The 8,786-nt window shown below is 43.7% G+C and overlaps 1 protein-coding gene across 16 annotated transcripts in view; it reads left to right on the top strand.

Annotated features, from left to right (window-relative positions):
* The first annotated feature begins 284 nt into the window (after positions 1-284).
* SORBS2 (sorbin and SH3 domain containing 2) overlaps positions 285-8,786 on the top strand; it is a 289,436-nt gene continuing 280,934 nt past the window's right edge. For 12 of the 16 annotated variants that reach the window (XM_083169075.1, XM_083169032.1, XM_083168988.1 and 9 more), the window contains exon 1: positions 285-789. The gene's annotated coding sequence lies outside the window, so the exon portion shown is untranslated. The remainder of the gene's footprint in view (positions 790-8,786) is intronic. The other 4 variants (XM_083169117.1, XM_083169108.1, XM_083169059.1 and 1 more) reach the window with 3 other exon arrangements.

Here is an 8,786-nt window from a genome sequence, read left to right as displayed (position 1 = left end):
GTATTGGGACTGTTATTAAAAAAATAATAATAATAATAATACTGAATTCCACTGGCAGCAAAAGTGTTAAGTCAGACAAACAGGGGCTGTGCAGTGTAGTGGCATGTTCTGAAGTGACACAATTAAAATGTTAAGCGACATGGATGAAGCACACTGTAATTGAAAGAAATTAGCATTCAGGGCTGATGACCTGCACATGGTCAGCCATGCTTGCTGTGTACGCCTGTCTGTTGGCTGTTGCTATAGTTACAAAAAGCTAATGCAACCCAATGAGCTATCTGCTGCTCTGCAGCCATTTTCCTCCCTGGGAGCAGTGTGCTCTATTATGCCTGCCTGCCTAGTCTTGATTTAATAGGGGGGGGAATATACAGTATATGTAGATTCAAAGGTGCAGCAGTGTAGGGAGACAGCTGATAGTCAGCATAGCTGAGGATGCCTGAGTGCCATCTCCCATCATTGCAGGCTGCTGCCCCTGTGAGCTGAGCATGGAATGCCGGCTGATAGTGCTGCATGTTCTCTATCAGGAATGGAGTAGGGTGTTTTGTCTTGTAAAGGCAAGGTTCCCCTGCAACGTTATCTGCACGGCTAAGTACTAGCTCTTCACAAGGAAAGCTTAGTGACCCAGACAAAGGGTGTTGCCCTTTTTGTAAGCCTTTTTTTTTCTTCTTTCTAATACAAGAAGACAGCAGTAGTGAAGAAGCAGGTGTATTAGTCAGCAGCCCTGTATTATCCTTCCTGGATGCCTCTGTGCTCTGCTCACCAACATTGCTGTTACCCTGTGCTACCAAGGTAAGACTTTATTATATACATGGGGGGGGGGGGATGATATGAGGGCATCATAAACGTATAATGGCGAATATAAATGTGATTTCCACGAATTGTCAGATTGTGCTTTAATATTTTTAATTTCAGTCCTTTTTGGTTTATGTTTGTGCCAGAAATCGGCTTTTCATTGGCCACATCAATCAGGTCGGACCCAGCGACTGCAACACAGTAGTTGCCTGTATATCTCTTTCATGCTGGCAGTATAAGTTATGTTATGCTGGGAAAATATTATTATTATACACATGAAGCATTCATTTTATATTTGCCGACATTGCAGCAACTGCTATGCCTGTTCAAATTCAGATTGTCGACACGCAGACTACACGCACCCCATTCCAAATGACTTTGGTTTTTAAACCGTTTATTTGTCTGCACACGTTTATGGAACAACACGTTCTGTATGGGAAGATCATAGTGATGCCTCTGGGATTCTCCCCTGTCCATCATTGTTCTGTTATGTAGGTCAGGGTGGCAGCCTGGCAGGTGGCCTGTCTGTAATTTAGGATGGCATTTGTTTACCCTGGTTAGTAAAAGTTGGTAAATAACTGCTCTTATCTACAGCAGAGGGATGCTTGTATTACTACCGGTATCTGCAATATTCCAGGCTTAGAAGAGTTAATGAAATGTAGCTTACACCCCACTACTCTGCTTAGCACACCCACTGTGTTTCATAGCATGGAGTCAAGACGAAGAATAGACCTCAGCAGCAGTCTGGGAGTGGAGCAAATACAGTGTGTGATGCTGGCTATAATATGCATACAGTCTCATTTCCCTCACATAAAACAGGATCAATCACACAATAAAACCAGTCTGCTCAGATATTCATAACCACAACACAGACCAACACCCACCAATCATTCATTCCCTAGCCCGAATAGACAGATCAGCTATTGGTATTGGTAAAGGTCAATACTTAAATTGTATTCAGGGATTCAGCAATACACAAAGCTCAGCACACGTTTCTAAGCAGAAGGGAAACATGCTGCATTCGCTCAACTGGTTGTAATAATACTTTCATATCAAATGCAATACCTCTCCTTTGTTCATTTACTGTGTGCAAATATTAATATTTCCATATAGTTAATGCTAACCTAGGTCATTTGTTTAACACATGGTATCAGGACAAACGTTGAAGTTCTATATACAATAGGCACGTTGATGTGGCTGCCATATCATTTTATATAAACTTTATTGACATGAGACTCCGTGCACAGTAATGCAGTGACAATGTGACATTTTACTGCCGTCAGTCCAGTAATCAGATTTTTGCTGTGTGTGTTTTGAGGCTTTATAGACGTGTTCTTTTTAAAATTGGTATTTTGTTATTTCCATTTGAATGGTTATTTGGGTCTTTTAATGACCGGGGGTTTTCTTCTGTGCATTGTGATGATATTGATTGTGTTCTTCCCTCCCCCACCCTGTACCGTTGCTAGCTATCTTTTTTTTCTACTGTGCCATTGATATTGTTTTACTGTATATTGAATATCTAATGCAATATTAGAGTATGTAGACGTAATTTTTAGTTATTTGAAATATAATTTATTAGTCATGTGCTTTAACAATAACACAATGGAGGTATACCACTCTGACAATGCTGGGTGTGTAATACCACTTTCAGAAATAAGTCAAACCCTAGGCTTTTTGCTGTGCAGGCACATCTATCCTGGACAAATTATTTCTAAAAGGAATGACAGAGGTTGACAGCCCCAGGTCTGAGCCCCTTCAAATGACCCGGGTAATTACTGGGTCTTCCAATCTGGGTCAGTGCCCCAGCATACAGTAGGTTTGAATGGAAATGATTAAAAATAATTCTTTGGGGAGGCACAAAAGCGCTTGGATATGACATCATCTTCAAGTGCCCACTCTAAGCCAGAAAACCATGTTCCGGTGTGAAAGGTGATGACCCAGAAATAACCAAGGTCATCGCTTATGTCAGGCATGTCCAAACTATGGCCCTCCAGGTGTTGTGAAACTATAAGTCCCATCATGCCTTGCCACAGTTTTGCTATTAGGGAATGCTAAAACTATTGCAAGGCATGTTGGGATGTGTAGTTTCACAACAGCTGGACGGCCATAGTTTGGACATGCCTGACATGTATTCTGTTTGCATTGCTATACATATAAAAGTAATGGCCTCCATAGTGATAGTGGTCAGATTTTTATCAAATTATTACACATTGCTTTTATCTGCCACCAAAATTTATCTTGCCTCCAGGCAACTGGGATGCATAGCTGCCTACCCTCCTGCATTCTGCAGGAGACTCCCTGAAATAGCAGCAATCTCCCTCTCTCCCTCATTAGTCTAACAATCTCCCTCATTTCAACAAGCCCACATTAAACTGTTACATTTTTTGGGGAAAAAGGAATGAGAGACAGATACATTTACAGTGAACCATCAGCACCATTTCCCAGCACTTTGGCAAGTATAGTATCTCTTACTAACTGCTTTGGGGCTCATCTACATTTGGATAAAAGTAATTTTTAAAAGATTTCTCTCAGATGTAGCATTATACACCCTAACTTCTAGGTGCCTCGTTCACAATCTCTCCATATATGGAACTAGACACGCCCTTTGGGAGGAGCATGACACTGGGGCGCTGTGCAAAATTCTACTACCAACTACAATCTCCCTGAAACTAGTTTTCAAAAGTAGGCAAGTATGCTGGGACGGTGTCACAGAAGCTTATTTACTAAATTGCGTAAATGCTTTTTTATAATAAAATATTGTGTATTTTCCTATTTATCTCAGTCAGATATTGATAATGTGTAAAGGGCCATTTGCCTATAAACAATAGACAAAGCAGTGCGCTGCACAGATTGCTAAAACGGACATTAAGGGTGGAATTCAATTGCAAGCAGTTTTGGTATATAATGTGTATATATATATTTTTTTCTAAATTGTTAATTTTAGGAACATTTTGTAGGGTTTTCTCTGGGACCCCAGTGGCACCCCCATGAGGACTAAAGCTGGGTACACTCTTATACAATCGTCGGGCCATTCTTCTGTTCTGGGTCGGACGGCCGTTCAATTGTATAGGTGTGTACGCTGTCCCGACTCACTCTGTACGATCGATATACGGCCAAAAAACGGTCTTGTCCATCCATACTCGGTCGAAGGTTCAGTGCTGTTTAATTTTCATCCGACCGGACGGGCCCATATCGGAACAAAAGTGCAGTGTGTACGCACGTTCCATAGCTGCATGATCTCTCCTATAGCACAAGAAGCGTTCACCTCTCCCCATGTATATTTAAAGAAATAATAATAATGTACATGCACCCAAGACGGGGGAAAGCATTCTACAGTCAGCCGGCAGGGTGACTATGGACAGATACCGCAAACTGACTGTAGACACTTTCCCCCATCTTTATAGCAGTTTGCTTATCTGTCCATAGTCACCCTGACGGCTGTTATAAAGATGGGGGAAAGCATTCTACAGTCAGCCAGCAGGGTGACTATGGACCGATACCGCAAACTGACTGTAGACACTTTCCCCCGTCTTTATAGCAGTTTGCCATATCTGTCCATAGTCACCCTGCTGGCTGCGTACCCCGACTTTTGTTTAGGTTCTGTACTAACACCTCTTTGTTTTGGTATGCCCTTATGATAATTTTGTGTGTGTGTGTGTGATTATCACATCAAACATTGATGTGATAGCTATGTGTATTGTAGCCATTTTCAGTGATAGTGTTAGGACCTGCAGAAAAGTGGGGTCCCTTGAAGGGGGCTGCAGGCTTAAATGCATTGATCAATTCATGAACCAAATCTCCACTATTTATTATCAGTTAATTTAGTGTGTGCAGAGCCCCTACACTGGGGCAGATGTATTAAGCCTGGAGAAGAGATAAAGTGGAGATACTGTACCTTGGAAGAGTTAATGCACCAGCCACTCAGCTGTGTTTGAAATATGACGGGGATCTGATTGGCTGGTGCGTTATCTCCTTCCACTTTATCTCCAGTTTATCTCTTCACCAGGCTTAATACATCTGCCCCACTGTCTCAAAAGCCCAATTCGAGAGAGTGTGTACGGTGGTACAATCTTTTTCTTGCGACTGTTTGGACGGGAGTACATCGGACGTCACAAGTAAAATTGTACAGGTGTGTACGCGTGGATCGGCTGTTTGTGGACGGTCCGTTGCGTCTATGGTCGGTCGAACGGTCGCAAGAAAACAGGGATTGTATATATGTGTACCCAGCTTAACTAAGCATTTGGAAATATCCAATTAGCTTAATTAGTCTGTAATTACTCACCTTCTGCAGCAGTATTTTATAATGGGCCCCACACACGGAGCGACATTCATTCAAGCATTTTTTTTTAAGAGATTTTACTAAATCACTCAGAATTGCCTGAAAATTCATGAATAACCCCGTTCTCACTGCAGCGAAATTCCCAGGTCTAGCATGTCGACCTGGAAATTTGCCTTTTAACACAGGTTTTTTTGCAGTGTGAACGGGTCGCATACTCGGATCTCATACACGGGTAAACCCCTGCTTTTTTACCCATGTTTGAAATCCGGGTATGCAGACATGGGTAGACCCGTTCTCACGGCATAAAAACCTGTGTTACAAGGCAAATTACCAGGTATAACGTCTTCATCCGGGAATTTGCCTTGCAGTGAGAACGGGGGTCAGTCCCTGCAGTTCCCAGCATTTTAATGCCGGGTAAAAGCCGTGTATTTCTCACTGGCAGTGAGAACACTGTATCATTTGCTGTTTGTGTAGCCCACAGAGCAATTTAAATGTGAAGCCCTGCCATTCTGAATCAGCCCACTATTCAGAATGACCCCTTCGAATAACAAAGTGCAGTTGCTCAGGAGGTCCTGCACATCTCCCGCATGTGGGTGGGTGATGCAGCACCTATGACCCTATTCACCCTCTCAGTGGTGACTGCAGCAGCCCGGGTTTCCAGGGGCGGCGGTCCGGGTCCTACTGTCATCCATCAGCCGCAGCGGTGAAAGAAAAAAAAATTCGAAATGGCCGCGGCAAGCCAATCATGCGTTGCCGTGTCATCACCCCGTCCCCTAGAGCTGGCTATATTAGCGGAGAAGAGCTCCTAAAGAACAAGCCCTGGGAGGCGGCAGCCATGCAAAAGAGCAGAAAAGGCCGCCGCCCCAGGTGAAGAACACAGATGAAGAGCCTGAAGCCCTAAAAGGCAGTGATCATTTAATAGAGCTTAGAAGGCTGTCACCCCCAGGTAAAGATGCCGCTGAACCCCTGGGGGGGCTGGGTGAAGAGAGAAGATGCAGTTTAACAAAATATTTTAAAACCTGTGTTTTTATTTTAATAACTCCTTTACAGGGGGGCTATAGGTACCGCCAGGCCTTTTAATGACCCACATGCTGGTAACTGTGGTTCACCCAAGTACAAGCATGTGGGGCAGGCTTTCTGGGACCTGTACACCTACTGTAAAGGACAATATTACTGTTTTAAACCAGCTATCAACCCTGCACCCACTGCCCACGGGTGCATGGGATAGCTCTGGGCTTCAGCCCAGACCTGGGGTGCCCAGGAGAGGGGGACATCTTTATTTATGGGGTCCACACCTTCCCCAAAACTCCCAGCTGACTAGTTAGGGTGGGTAATGATTTGGCCACGGGGGACCCCATCTAGCGTGTCCCCTGGATATGGCATTACACCCCCTGCTAGTGGAGCCTGGTGCTGGTTCCCAAAATATGGGGGACCCCTACTCCTTTTGTCCCCCATTTTTTGGGAACCAGGGCTGGCTCAAGAGCCTGTTGCTGGTTCCTAAAATACAGGAGACACATCTGTATCTGACACTACTGGGGACATGATATGTATCTGGCACTACTGGGGACATAATATGTAACTGGCACTAAATGTGCAAGATGATGATTGCTTAGTAATAGAACACAAATTGTTTCATGTTTTGAAACCTTTTTTTATACACAATTAAAATGTGTTGATTATAATTTCTGTTTATACAACATAAATATTGTGTTCAGGCATGGGTCCCGTCCAATGTTCCCTCTAATTTTATGAAGGCTGTGTGCGGCAAAAGATTTTGGCTGTGCAACTTTGGAAGGAAATTTTAATTTTTGTGCGTCACTTATATATAACTGGAAAATGATATTCAGCATTTGTGTTATCTTTACTTCACAATGGTATTAAACATTTAAAACACAGCCCACAATGTAGTTAATGGGTGAAACACACATTAATTGAGTCCACAACTGCAAAAAGGGACCACTTCTGCTTTGTGCGCTCTGTTGTAATGTCTGTGCACACACTCGTCGAGTTGTGTGCGCGCGCGCACAGCTTAGAGGGAACACTGGCGTCCTCAAGATACTGTACCTCATTGAAATATAAAAAATTTCTGAAATCTGGAATATTCCTTTATCCAAAATGAATCTGGTCCCGAGCTTCTTGGATAAGGGTTTCTCAACCTGTACCACAACTGTATTTGTATGTCTCCCTTTAAAAAAAGTCCTGACTCACAAGATGTAATTATGAGGTGTGTTTTGTCTGACTTACCGTCTACAGTAGTTTCTTGGGGGGGATCAGATTTAAAAGTAAATTTGTACTTTTACCTTCCTAGCAGCATCTTGTATACGCTGGTGTTGTGAGCCAGTGGACTGCTGTAGAGACACCTGCTTTATTTAACTCAACAAAAATCCAAATATGCTGCATCAGCATCCTGTTTGCGGCTGTAGGAATCCGCTCCAAGTAATTGTTGTAAGGATGTGTAAATTATGTTTTCCTTTTAGTCAAATGGTTCCCAAACATTCTTATTACAGCACCCCTTTTGCTTAAAGTTTCTAATTAAGAAAAATGTTCAGAAAACATTAAATGAAGTAAATTGTGCCGGATGCACTGACATCTGCCACCCCTTACCTCCCTCCTCTGCCGGCTACCGCAATGATACTAATTGCATATGTTTTAACATATGTGATTAGTATCGCAAAGGGCAGCTCTTGCGATAAGAGCCTGCCTTTGCAAAGCAGCCAGCGGGGAGCGGAACCCCGGCTGCTGCTGCAGGGCTCTCCTCCCCTCCCTGCACCTGGGCAAGAGAGAAGGGGGTCACTGGTCCGGGCAGCGCAGAAGAAACCCGGTGCGCGGGTTTTCTTTTAGGAGGGGCCGCAGCAAAAATCTTCGATCCCTCCTTCCCTGCTGGTTTCTATGGGGAATGCGATGATGCCCAATGCATCAACATCGGGCACCATCACATCAGGTCCCGGGGCTACTGCCATTCTGAGATGGCGGTAGCCCATTGTAGCTTAGGTCCCTGACACCCAACGAAGCAGAACAGTTTGTTAAAAACTGTGTTAGAAAAAAAGATGTGTGTGTGTGTGTGTGTGTGTGTGTGTGTGTGTGTGTGTGTGTGTGTGTGTGTGTGTGTGTGTGTGTGTGTGTGTGGTGGTTCTTACCATTGACCATAAGAAGTGTTTGTATTTTTTTTTAATTATTATTATTATTATGTCATGTTTACAAAAAGTTGGTGCTGTATTTTGTTTATTAAGGAAAGGCTTCTGTATCGCTTTTTTATTTATTTATTTTGTCCCCTTAAGCTAACCTTGATGTTTCCTTTGCATAGATCTGGTACATCTTTACCATAAAGATTGCAGCGTTAATGAGTTTGGTTGGAACATGATAATTGTCCGCCATATGTTATGTAAACTGTTTGTTAACCTTTTCTGTTAACCCCTTCCCGACATTTGACGTACATTTACGTCATGGTCGGGAAGTACTTCCCGACACATGGCGTAAATGTACGTCATGGCATTTAACTGTCACCGCGTCTATAGACGCGGTGACAGTTTCAACATGTCTGCTGTCCCTGACAGCAGACATGTCCGTGCATGCCCAGGGGGGGCTGCGATGCCGCCCCCCCGTCGGCGATCGCTGTGATTGGCTGTTCAGTGTGAACAGCCAATTACAGCGTTTTCCTGTGTCACCGGCGAATAACGTTCGCCGGTGACACGGGATCAGAGGTGATTGGTGCTGT

The sequence above is a fragment of the Crinia signifera genome, chromosome 1, assembly GCF_055691185.1.
Source record: "Crinia signifera chromosome 1, ASM5569118v1, whole genome shotgun sequence".
Lineage (NCBI taxonomy): Eukaryota > Metazoa > Chordata > Amphibia > Anura > Myobatrachidae > Crinia > Crinia signifera.
This window is presented reverse-complemented; position numbering and strand designations above follow the sequence as displayed.